The sequence below is a fragment of the Tenrec ecaudatus genome, chromosome 13, assembly GCF_050624435.1.
Source record: "Tenrec ecaudatus isolate mTenEca1 chromosome 13, mTenEca1.hap1, whole genome shotgun sequence".
Taxonomy (NCBI): domain Eukaryota; kingdom Metazoa; phylum Chordata; class Mammalia; order Afrosoricida; family Tenrecidae; genus Tenrec; species Tenrec ecaudatus.
The window spans coordinates 104,082,413-104,095,625 of record NC_134542.1 but is presented as its reverse complement, the minus strand read 5'-3'; the positions used below and the strand labels follow the sequence as shown (position 1 = coordinate 104,095,625).

The 13,213-nt window shown below is 46.7% G+C and overlaps 1 protein-coding gene and 3 pseudogenes across 1 annotated transcript in view; 3 read left to right on the top strand and 1 right to left on the bottom strand.

The window, feature by feature from the left end:
• The window catches only part of IWS1 (interacts with SUPT6H, CTD assembly factor 1), a 48,640-nt gene extending 44,680 nt beyond the window's left edge, over positions 1–3,960 (top strand). The window contains exon 15 of the transcript XR_012779375.1: positions 741–3,960. The gene's annotated coding sequence lies outside the window, so the exon portion shown is untranslated. The remainder of the gene's footprint in view (positions 1–740) is intronic.
• On the top strand, positions 1,008–3,960 carry LOC142424596 (aspartate aminotransferase, mitochondrial pseudogene; annotated as a pseudogene).
• A 4,248-nt stretch (positions 3,961–8,208) lies between these two features.
• LOC142424594 (cofilin-1 pseudogene) lies at positions 8,209–8,909 on the bottom strand (annotated as a pseudogene).
• Positions 8,910–9,338: 429 nt separating this feature from the next.
• LOC142424051 (ADP/ATP translocase 2 pseudogene) lies at positions 9,339–11,753 on the top strand (annotated as a pseudogene).
• The last annotated feature ends 1,460 nt before the right edge of the window (positions 11,754–13,213 follow it).

Sequence of the window (13,213 nt, the reverse complement as noted above, 5' to 3'; positions counted from 1 at the left end):
CATAAATCATATTCACCGACTCTGGTTAGGGTTGAGCATTTCAGAGAGGAAGTTCTTAAACCTTGCCACAAGTGGTGTGATGTGCTTGACCAGCTGGGGTGGCCCTGAGAGAGGCCTGTTTTCAGACATGGAGCAATACCCAAGAGTATATTTACCCTACAAGGATTAGCTTGGTTAAGCAAACCTGGTTTTCCAAAGTCACTGGTAAGCTATAGTTCCAGGGATACCCTCATAGAACAAACCTCGTTCCCAGGGAAAGAACGAATTGGGGTGTAAAGTGGAAGCCGTGTCAGTAGATGCTGTGATGATGTCGTCCAGAAGCTTGCTGTGGTGCGGCCCCTGCTGGGAGCCATACGGACAGAAGAAAGCTCTTTGGACAGTATCGCCAACAATCTGGATCCACCAGGTAAAACCCTGCCCAAATCCCTGAATTCTACATCCTCAAGCAAATCTCGGTAGTGGTGATGGAAGCGAAGCTCCCCCTTGTGGCAGATCAGGTGTAGAACTTTATATGTGAGGCGTTTCAAAAGTTCATGGAATTAAATGATAATGGATTTTGTGCTTGAACTTTTGGAAACGCCGTTTCTTTGCAGAAATGTTTGTTCAAATCCTGTGCAGCAGCTTGACCAACCAGGTATAGTAGTCATCAGTAGAATCATGTGCACACCCTAAGGATTACTAGAGATACTTGGTGAGGGATTTGTTTTATTTATTTGTTTGTTTGTTTGTTTATATTTTAGGGTGTTGAAAGGAGATGAGAACCTTCCCCCAGAGCAGACACAGAGAGAAGACCTTCCTCTGGAGCTGACACCTTAAATTTGGACTTCCGGGTCTTAAAAATGCTGGCCCCCAGGTGCTTACACATTGAACTGCTAACTACAAGGTCAGCAGTTTGAAACTACCCGCCTCTCCTCAGGAGAAAGCCTGTCTATTCTGTAAAGACTTACAGGCCCAGAGACCCAAAGGGGCCCTTCTGCCCTCTCCTATATGGTCACTATGAGTCAGAGATGGGACCCCGATCTATCCTGGGAGTCGCTGAAGCTTTGAAGAGAGATACCAACAGCAAAGAGATGAACCTGGGAGTTGGGGCCTACCGGGATGTCAATGGAAAGCCCTAGGTGCTCCCTGTGTCTGGAAGGCTGAGGCCCAGATGGCTGCAAAAAACCTGGACAAGGAATCGCTGCCCATTGGGGGACTGGCATCTGCAGAACTGGCCCTGGGCGAGACCAGCGAGGTGGTGACAAGTGGCCAGTGTGTCGCTGCGCAGACCTTTTCTGGACCCGCACACTCAGCATCGGAGCCACTTTCCGGCAAAGATTCTTCAAGTTCAGCCGAGACGTCTTGCTGCCCAAGCCCTCCTGGGGAAAGCACGCACCCATCTTCAGGTCGCTGGCATGCCGCTTCCTGGGTATCGGTCCTACGACCCCAAGACTTGCGGTTTGGACTTCGCAGGTGCTATGGATGACGTTTCAAAGTGCCCGAGCAGAGCGTGCCCCTCCTGCGTGCCTGTGCCCACACCCCGCCGCAGTGGACCCCGCCCTGGGCAGTGGGAGGAGAAGGCCAGCGTGGTGAAGAAGAAGAATCTTTCTGCTTTCTTGACTTGACCTACCAAGGCTTCGCCGGTAGAGATGGATGCCTGGGTCGTGTGCCCCGTCATCGACCAGGGCATTGCGTGTGCCTCTGCCAGGCCTACGCCAAGACCGTGGGCTTGTCCAGGGAGCGCGAGAAGACCTTCACCTGGGTCTCCGCGGATGCTGAAGCCGCCTAGAATGTGCAGTCGCAGTTGAAGACTTTGACCGGTCCCGTGTATTCCAACCCCCTGGCTGCAGGAAGTCAAAGGCACCGCAGACCCGGCTGGTCTCCAACCTCAAGGAGGAGGGCCCCTCCCACCACTGGCAGCACATCCCTGTCTAAGTTGGCATGTTTTGTTTGACGGGCCCAAGCCTGACCAGGTGGAGCGGCTGACCAAGGAGTTCTCCATCTACATGACAAAGGACGGCCATATCTCTGTGGCTGGAGTCACCTCTGGCAACGTGGGCTACCTTGCCCAGGCCATTCATGAAGTCACCACGTAATTTCCCCGGTGAGAGGGAATAGAGGTGCCCTGCCTCTTCAGCCCCTGCTGTGGTGGGGTTCATGGGGAGCCTGAGAGCAGGTGGGTGGTGGAGGGCAGGCGGTTTCTCTGAACCACAGGGGTTCACACGCAGCCATTGAACGTGTTTCTCGGGAAAGAACATGTAGTGAACTAGGGCAGAGGCACCGGGACTGCAGACTGGAGCTTTGTGGCTCCCAAACCAAACTGGTCCCCATCCTGTTATCTGGAGTGTCTCCCAATGTGTTTACATGTACAAGAAAGAGCCAAACAGCTGTCCGTCACACAACTGCAATATTTCAGAAGCTTTAACCGAAGCACCTTGCGTGCTGAGGGCTCCTCTGTTCATCCAGCCTAAGAACTCCCACTAGACTTGTGACTCTGACTCTGTCCTTCGGGACAAGAGCCCATAGGACAGAAATCACGTCGGAGGCAACCCACTGAGCCCACTGCTGCTGCAGCAAGGAAAGGAGAAGACGCCCGTTCCCGGCTTATTTAAGAGAAAGGAAGAAAGAAGGCTCTCCTTTTTCATACTTAGAGGCATTTTACCACTTCCCTCTTAGCCCTAATCCTTGCTGGTGTTTCCTTAGACACAGAGACTTCTCACTAGCCTAGCTCCCCATCCCGTCAACAACCTCCCCCACGCCCCATCAGGATATACTTATGTCAAGAATGCACATGCCATCCCCTCCCCTGGGGAACAGAGAACTCCCCCTCCTGCACTTGCAGCTCAGCACCCCTGAGTCACTGATCACCTCCTTGCCTGCTGGGACTTCCTGCCTTGGTTGAGTGTGCTTGTGCAGGGCAGGACCAGGAGAGGGCGCACTCGGGGCTTTGCCGTCTACCTTGGGTGGGTACTGCCAGGAGGGCTCAGGCTTCCCCCTCTGGAAAGATGGCCACCATCTACTCTAATCATGTAGGCTTAGTGGAGCCTGGTTTCTCTCTTAAAATAAAATCACTGAAGACCCCCAAAAAAAACAATGACAACTCTCTTAAATACCACAAGACATGGACAAAGCTAGAGAACATTATGCTTAGCAAATTCAGTCAGTCTTACAAAGATAAATATTTAATAACACCGTTGTTATAAGGAAAAACAAAGAAAAAGAAAGGTGTTTTAACAGGCCAGGCTTGTGAATACCCTTGTTTACATGCAGAATGCACTGGAAAAGGGATTGTTGCAGATGCAGTTAGGTTGAAATATAGCCCCCTATCATTTCATCTCCCTTATGATCCATTGAAATTTGTTATAGTTTTTAATATTTTCTGCTCTCTTTTCTATGAAGAGTTTTATCTGTTTTACCTTGTTATTCCTGTTTGTTTTTTAAAATGCTTTTCTGGATATGAAATCCAGGATTGGTAAATCTATAGAGACGGTAACTAGATTAATAGTTCTTTGGAGGCGTGGTGGAGGAGGTGGGGGGAAATGAGGACCTAATGATACTGACAAGGACAAGAATGGAGAAAATGTTCTAACGCTTATTGTGGTGGTGAGTGTACAACCCTTCTTGATGTAATTGAACTATTGAATTGCACGATAGTGAATTATTTGCCAATAAAACTGTTGGAAAAATAAAAAGGAATGTGGCTTATATACCAATAGACAAAACTTTGATGACTATGAGGAGGCCAGACATGGGGGCAGGAACAGAGAAAGGGGAGGGATAGGTTCTTGAGGGGGGAAGGTAAGGGATGCAGGGTTTAATAGGATTCTGTTTTATATTTCATTTCTTGTGATAGACTGTGTAACTATATGCATTGTGTTTCCGTAGAAGCAAAGAACAACAACAAAAATATCTCTCCAGATTCTTTATCCCTCATATTTAAATAGTGATCTGAGCAATTAAAAAAAAAAAGTAAAGTTGCAATGGTCTTGGTGTCTTTACTGTCATCTCAAACAACAAAGATTTACAGTTTCAGAAATCAACATCGAGTCTCTGTAAGACTCAACTGGAGGACAGTGGGGTTTGTCGCCTCATGGAATGAGGCGACAAGCCCCCAAACAATGTAGCCCCTATGGCACCAACATCTGGAAATCCTGTTTCTGCCACCTAGCTACAGCACACATTCTGTATCTCAAAAGGACACTAGTCCCTCCTCTACCTTACTCTAGAATAGAAGCAGAGCTTCATCTGCAGAGGGACCATACACAGACCCATTAGGCCCTTGCTTTCCCATAGCCGCCCTGCCCAGATCCAGACTGTATGGACAGCCTTCTGCTGCCACCGCCACCACCCTGACCCTGTGCTTCACCCTGCTGAATTCTTTCCAGGGCTGATATCAACAGCCATGAGACCATATCTCCACTCTATCTGTACTCGCTGTGTGCATTTAGAGAGTAGTTCAACCTCACTGAGCCTCAGTTTCTTCATTTGGGTAAAATGAGAGGGCAGCAGCAAATATTTCTTTAAATGTTATTTTCTTGTGTTTAAGGTGAATGTTTAAATAGAAAATTAGGTTCCCGTTTAACAATGTTTACATAATTTATTTCAGTATCTAGCAATGTTTCCATGCTGTCCATGGATTTTCAGCAGCTAATTCCTCTGGAATGGATAGCCGATCCCTTCCTTGCGGTCTGTTCTGAGTCTGGGAGACCTGCTGAAACGTGCTCCCTTGGGGTGACCTTGCTGGTATTTGAAATACTAGTGACATCGCTTCTGGGCATCACAGTACACAAACCACCACATGCCTGTGGAAGTGGGACATTGAATAAGGAAGACTGAAGCAGAAGAGATGCATTTGAATTTTGGTGCTGGCAAAGAGTCTTGAAAGTGCGTGGACTACCAAAAGAACAAACAAACGTGTCTTGGATGAAGAACAGCCACAAACAAAGTTCAACAAAATCCTGACATTTCTTAGGATAAATACGCCAATGTCTTTGTTTTCTTAACACATCCCTTCAAAAATAATTTTTACACTGTGTTCATGTCCTAAGTGCTTCATCAGCCCTCGGGCTATGGGTGAGAATGAAGATCTGCAGTATGGAACTCATGAGCAGGAGAGGCCAGGCACTGCCTGGCCAGTGGGGGCTTGACCCTCATCTGCCTCAATTAGCATATTCAAGTCTTGGCCAAGCCCTGAGGTCCCTCAGTGGGGAGTGTGGGGCTAAAACAAATGCCACCCTAGAAGACCAGCCAGGGTCAGGCTTACCTCTGCACTGAGGGGAGTCTGCCAAGGAACATGATGAACTTGGTTAATGACTGATGCATCCCAAATATTGACATGACCCAGGGGCCTGCTGCTGCCCAGCCAGGCAGGGTATCTCACCCTCTCCCGTTCCTCTAGCTCATTGTGACTGCATAAAGAGCAAGGACTTTGGAACCAGTCACATTCCTAACCAGATTCCCCAAGGAAGGACAATTTAAAGCCCCACCCTCCTCTTCATGAAAACAGAGTCAGCAGTTGCCCCATTAGATTGCTGTGAGAAGACCAATAAGGATGTTCAATAGAGGCCATGGGGCACATGCTCCCTGCTGGCACGCTCACTCTTCTCCCAGCGCCTCTTTCAGTGAACTTTCCCCCAAAGCACTCCCATTCCCCCAACCCATCCCCATTCTCTCTCTCTCTCTCTCTCTCTCTCTCTCTCTCTCTCTCTCTCTCTCTCTCTCTCTCTCTCTCTCTCTCTCTCTCTCTCTCACACACACACACACACACACACACACTGCTTGAGGACTGCATGGGAGGAAGAAGAGCTTTATTTTCTTCAATTATCTTCTTGCACCAATGTCGGGTATTCGGTATTGTTTTGGGAGTTTGATCTCATTTAGGTTTTAGCATCCATTAGCTACTAACAAAATGTTTCTAATTGTATTTATAATTTCTCTTGTGAGGGCAACGAATGTATAAGGATGCTTTACTCAATGGATGGATGTATGGATTGTGATAAGAGTTGTATAAGCCCCAATAAAATGATTTATTTAAAAAGATTTCTTTTGTATGTGTAGTTATTGATGCCACTCTCTCCCTTCACTCTTTTTCTTTATAAACATTTCTCATGCTTGATAGAAAGGCGGTAAAAAAGAGTAAGACCCACAGCAAGATGGATGGATATAGTGGCTGCAACAATGAGCTCAAACATAGCAACCATTGGCACAAGACGGGGCCGTGTTCTGTTGGGTTATACACAGGGCGGCTCTGAGTTGGAATGACTTACTGGCATCGAACAACAATAACAGTTTTATATGTGCACACCAAAGAGTAACCTGAGGGGATTATGGGTATATGGTAGATTTCACAGGAAAGGTCATCAATATGCATTAGGGTGGATTTATGATTCTCATTCATTTTCCAGATTTTGTGTGCATAGGAGGTATTTGAAAATACCATGGGTCAGGCACACCTGGGGTCAGGTGCACCTAGGTCCTCAAAGTAACATCTTTGCTTTTTTAAAAAAAAGCCATATTAGGGGCTCATACAACTGTTATCACAATCTACACACACATCAATTGTGTAAAGCACATCTGTACATTCATTTCCCTCGTCATTCTCAAAACATTTGCTCTCCACCTAAGCCCCTGGCATCAGCTCCTCTTTTTTAACACTTTAACGAGGCCTCTTGCAGGAAATTTGGCCAATGAAATGCATTGTTTGATTTCTTGAATTCATTTCCATATATCCAAGTAAAACAAAATCTTTGACAACTTCAATATTATCTGTTTATTGCTCGGGGTACATATTAGTTTATGATGTCTGTGTGATTCATATGATAAAATTCTTAAAAAGAGGCCAGATTTACTAAACTGGTAGAGACTAGAGGAAAACCCGAGACAGTCACCTGTTACCCATTGAACTGAAATCAATCGCAGAGGTCACCTTTCAAGCAACTAACAAGATATTCATAAACCCTGTGAGTCACTGACTTCCTTAAAAAAATAAATCCTGTAAAACCTGTAACATCCGTAAACCCATCATTGTTTTTCTACACCATTAAAGCCAGGCAAGGTATCTGCATGAGGAAGAAATAGCCACTCAGCTCTGCTCTGACAGGGCTCTGGAAGCTGGCAGCTTTGGTTTTGGAGTCTGACAAGTTACATTAATGGCCATTTTGCTTCTTTTTCTCCTTGATGTAAGGAAAGTGGTGAAACATCCCCTCTTTATAGAACTGTAGAAGAAAACCTGCTGATGGAAGGCATCCATGTGTCGACCTGTCCTGTATTCTTTTGAGTCCTATTTCTTGTATTTTATCAGTTGGTTCTACAAGGAAACAGTGAGGATGGTTCATTTTCTCATTTATCACTGTCTCCTACAGTACTGATTCATTGTGATTTGTTCATTCAAGTATTTTTACAGCCCAAAATATATGCATGATATTTTATTGTTTCACTTAGCTGAAATATCTACAATAGGCACATATATAGAGACAGAAAGCAGATTATTCTGGGAGTTTGCCCTCATTCTCCCTAGAGGCAGGGTACAATGCCTCTCTGCTTGACCTTGCTGTTGACAAGCCATGAGGAGCCACACTCAGAGAGCTGGAGGAGCCAGGTGAAGACCTGTGCCAGCATTGAAGTACTTCCACTGCCACCAGATCCAAAAGACTCTCACCCCCCACCCACCTGTGATCTTTCTGCATTCAGCATCATTGCATGTGCCGCATGAGTCTGAAGAGGAATTCATGGGCTGGTATTAGACATATGGACTAATATCAAACTACGGACTTGATCTGAACTGGGCTGGGCTGTTTTTTATGCATGATCACTTCTTGATATAAAGTCCTCTCTTTTTTTAAATTTTTTTTTTAATTGTCTTCTCTCTTTTTTTAATTGAAGGTTTCTTGTAGGCCCAAACAAGTGGCTGTCAGTGACTGGAGGGGAGGGGGATGGGGAGAGCAGCTGGAGCGGGGTGGGTCATCTTAATTTTCCACTCACACACAGTACTAAAGGAACAAGCATGGACTCACTACTGCAGTTAGAAGTTGGCAGCCTGGAAAAGGGGGGATGGGGAGTGGACGTTAATAAAAAAAATACAACCCCCTTCCCCAACTGGGGGGACGGGGAGGGAACTTGGTCTGTTTCAACAAAGGAATCAAAGATCAGAAGCCATTTGGGAAGGCCAGAGCCATCGGGGCGGAGGGAGGTGGGCTGGTCCAGGGGTTGGGGGGGCTGTTTGGCAACTGGGGCAAAGGGATTGCCCTCCCCCTGCTGGGGTCCCCCCAGCCTCTCCGGTCTGGCAGGAAGGGGGCAGCCTGCAGCCCCCGCAGGCAGGTCTGGGGCTGCCGGGTGCTCCTGGCAGGGGTGGAGGGGGCTCACAAGGGCTTGCCCTCCAGGGAGATGACGGCGCTGCCCCCCAGCTTCTCGGCCAGGGTGCAACGGTCCTTAACCTCCTCGTAGCAGTTTGCTAGTAATTCGTGTTTGATTCCCGTCAGCTTCTTCTTGATGGCATCCTTGGAGCTGGCGTAGATCATTTTGCTTTTAAGGGGTGCACACTCAGGAGCCCAGAAGATGAACACCAGGTCCTCCTTCTTGCTCTCCTTGGTCTCGTAGGTGGCGTCGTACAGAGCGTAGCGGCAGTCCTTGTCAGGCAGCATCTTGACAAAGGTGGCGTAGGGGTCATCCACCGTCTGGCCCACGTCCCCAACCAGGATCTCCTTGCCCTCCTCCAGGATGATGTTCTTCTTGTCCTCGCTCAGGCAGAAGAGCACGGCCTTCTTGCGCTTCTTGACCTCCTCCGGTGTCGAGGACTTGCGCACCTTCATGTCATTGAACACCTTGATAACTCCGTCGGAGACAGCCACACCAGAGGCCATGTTTCCGGAAGCGAGAAGAGTATGGCAGAGAGAGGAAGAGAAGATGGGAGCCGCTGCAGCTGCTGCCGGGACCCGACTCATAAAGTCCTCTCTTACACACATATAAGTGTCAATGAATTTGTTTCTCGTTAACCTGGGCTAACACAGCTACATACTTGGCCAGAGTCTACAGCTTGTCCAACGAGCTACAGCTGGTAGCCTAGGCCAGACTCTGCCCCGGACACTCGCTCCCATGCCCACTAATGCCCATTTACACACCCCATACACCCACACATCCACACACCACACCCATGCATCCACACACCACACCCATGCATCCACACACATCCACGCCCTTGCAGGCACCGCCTGTACAAATTAAAGTCTGTTGACTCATTGAAAAAAAAAAAAAGAAGAAGAAAGTACTTCTAAAAGGACAAACAAATCTGTCTTGGAAGAAGTACAGCCAGAGTGCTCCTTAAGAGGCAAGAATGGTGAGAGTTCATCTTACACACTTTGGACATGTTGTCAGGAGAGACCGGTCCTGTAGAAGGACGTCTTGCTGGGTAAAGTGGAGTGGCAGCGAAAGAGAAGCAGCTCTCATGAGACAAACTGCCCCAGTGGCGGCCACGATGGGCTCAGGCGCAGCCACATTGTTACCCATAAAGCAGTTACGGGTTGTCACTGTCTCGGTGGCACCGAACAACACAACAACAGGTGTTACATTTAGGCCTTTGAAGCATTTTTCTGCAAGTGCATATTCAGTTTTGCCCGCACCATTTGTTAATATCTTCCCCCCCACTTTAATATGTTTCAGTCCTTTGTCAAAGATCGGCTGTTCATAAGTGGATTTACTTCTGGGTTTTCAGTTCTGACCATGGGTCTATCTGTCTGTAATTGTACCAGTACCAGACTGTTTTGACTACCATAGCTATGTAGTAGGTTTTGAAATTGAGAAGTTAGAATCCTACAGGTTTGGGCTTTACTTGAGTGATGCTTGGCTTATCTGGGGTCTCTTTCCTTTCCATATACTGTCAGTGACTAGTTTTTCATTTCTTTTTAAAATGATGTTGGATTGGAATCAGGATTGCATTATATCTGTAGATTACTTTGAGTAGTATTGACATTTTCACAGTCAAGTCTTTCCATCCACGGGGATGGTATATCCTTTCATTTATGTAGTTTTCTTTTGGTTTCTTGTAGTAGTGTTTTATAATTTTCTTTGTATGTCCTTTGATTCTTTGGTTAGATTTATTCCTACATATTTCATCTTTTGGGTAGCTATTACAAATGGTAATATTTTTCTATTTTCCTCTTTTAGAGTTTTTTGGTTAGTGCAAAGTAATCCAACTTATTTTTGTGTGTTGATCTTGTAACCTGCACTTTGTTGGCTCTTTCCGTTAACTCCAACAACTGTCTCACTGAGTCTTTGGTGCTTCCTGTGTATAGGAGCATATCATCTACAAATAGGATTTCAATTTTTTGTTACCATTTTGTATGCCTTCAGTTTCTCATTGTAGCCCAATAACTTTGGCTAAGACGACTCGCACAATAATGAATAGGAGTGGCGACAGAGGCATCCTTGTCTGGCTCCTGTTCACAAGGGCAATGCTTTCAGTTTCCCTTCATTGAGAATAATGTTGGATATTGGTTTTGTACGCATGCCCTTGATTAAGCTGAAAATTTTCCATTCTATTCTTATTTTGTTGAGCTCTTTTTAAAATCAGGAATAGGTGTGGGTTTTGTCAAATATCTTTTCTGCATTGATCTGATCATGTGGTACTTTTCCTCTGTTTCTTTATGTGGTGGATTAGTTTTTCTTATATTGAACCATCCTTGCATGCCTGATATGAATCTTACTTGGCCATGATGGATTGTGTCTATGTTCAAGGGGGATATTGTTTTATAACTTTCTTTTCTAGTGATGCCTTTGTTTTTCTGGGTTATGCTTGCTTCATAAAATGAACTTGGAGAGCCCCGGAGTCAGAGCCGGTTCCTGTTCCATCTAAGCGGTCTCCCGTCGCCTCGTTCTCTTCCAACCTGACAGATGCCGCTGTGTCCTTCGCCAAGGACTTCTTGGCAGGTGGAGTGGCCGCGGCCATCTCCAAGCAGGCGGTAGCGCCCATCGAACGGGTCAAGCTGCTGCTGCAGGTGCAGCACGCCAGCAAGCAAATCACCGCAGATAAGCAGTACAAGGGCATCATCGATTGTGTGGTTCGTATCCCCAAGGAGCAGGGAGTCCTGTCTTCCTGGCGTGGTAACCTGGCCAATGTCATCCGATACTTCCCCACCCAGGCTCTCAACTTTGCCTTCAAAGATAAATACAAGCAGATCTTCCTGGGTGGTGTGGACAAGAGGACCCAGTTCTGGCGCTACTTTGCAGGGAACCTGGCATCGGGCGGTGCCGCGGGGGCCACATCTTTGTGCTTTGTGTACCCTCTTGATTTTGCCCATACCCGTCTAGCAGCTGATGTGGGCAAAGCCGGCGCCGAACGGGAGTTCAAAGGCCTCGGTGACTGCTTGGTTAAAATCACCAAGTCTGATGGGATTAGGGGCCTGTACCAGGGCTTCAACGTGTCTGTGCAGGGAATGATCATCTACGGGGCTGCCTACTTCGGCATCTATGACACCGCAAAGGGAATGCTTCCGGATTCCAAGAACACCCACATCTTCGTCAGCTGGATGATTGCACAGTCTGTCACAGCCGTGGCTGGGTTGACTTCCTACCCATTGGACACCGTTCGTCGCCGAATGAGGATGCAGTCGGGGCACAAAGGAACTGATATCAAATACACCGGCACGCTGGACTGCTGGAGGAAGATCGCTCGGGATGAAGGGAGCAAAGCGTTCTTCAAGGGCACCTGGTCCAATGTGCTCAGAGGCATGGGTGGTGCCTTTGTGCTGGTCTTGTACGATGAAATGAAGAAGTACACATAGGTTATTTCCTAGTGGGTGTCCCCCGTGAATGGGCATGTTGTATTATATAACATATCTCAGGCATTCTTGGCAGACGGTTGGCTGTCTAGATCATTGGCAACTACCTACTGGTTGAAAATGGGAAGCAATAATATTCATCTGACCAGTTTTCTCTTAAAGCCATTTCCACGATGATCATGATGATGATGGGACTCAATTCTATTTTTTATTTCAGTCACTCCTAATAAATAAACAAATTTGAAGAAATAAAATATCTGAAACACACACACACAAAAAAAATGAACTTGGCAGTGTGGCAGTTAGATTTTATATCAACTTGCACCGGTGTGAAAGTCAGGTTACAGTCTGATAGTGCCTCCTTGTGGGTGTGGCCTTTTTATAAGAGAGACAGTAAGAATTTCTCTCCTCCCTCTTACCCTTTGCCTTCCTCCTTGCTAGGGTTCTGTGTACACCTCCAGGGACGGGCCCCATGTGGGTCACTTCCCTGGGAGCTGACCTAGAGATCTGTTGGTGTCCTGTCATGTTTCCACCAATCTTGGGTTCACAGGACACTGCACCCCTGGCCTGTAAGCTCCCTGCTTTCTACTTCACCTTTCTGCATCATCAGCCAGCAGCTACGTGCGTCTGAAGACTTGTGTTGGGCTGAGTTGGCAAGCCTTTTCCAGATAAAATTATTTCTTGAAATAAAGTACTTTCTTATACATATATGAGAGTCACTGGTTTTTGTTTCTCTAAACAACGCAACCCAACACAGGGGTAGCCTTTTCTTTTCTATATTCTGAAATACATCGAGTGGCTTCCTCTCACATCCCATCAGTTCCCACCTATCCTTAAACCCACCTTCAGGTGGGCAAAAAGATGGCTTCTGCAAACCCAGACTCAGGAGAATTTCCTGTCTTGTTTCTGCACATAACTAGCTCAGTTGATCCTAGATCCTAGTTGATCCTAGATTCTAGATCCCTCTGCTCTAAGTAGCTGTGGTCTGGATAAGTTGGGCGCAACGACAAATCAGCTTCTCCTTCTCTGCTTACAGACTTGTTCTGCATTCATTGTTTTCCTTACCATCTCAGTCTCAAGCTAGAGCCTGTCATGGAGAAATAGCACCTAGTCCAGGTGCTTATGATCTCAGGCAGGCTCCAATCACATTGGGAATTTCACAAATACAAATATCTGGGTTCCTTCTTCCTCCCCCCAAACAATTCCATTAGAGTCTCAGAGTGAGAGTGGACACAATCATTTTTCAAAGCTCTCCAGGAGATTAAAATGTACAGCAAGGCTGAGAGCCACTGGTATCATGCAACCCCTTCAGTGTATTAATGTTCAGAGAGCATTGACTTGTTTGAGGTCACAGACAGGCCTAATTTCCCCTGCTCTGTCTCACCACTATCCCTTTCAATCAGGTATTAATGATTTCAAATCAGAGATTCTAATTCATTTCTCTGTCTTATCTAGTTATGCTT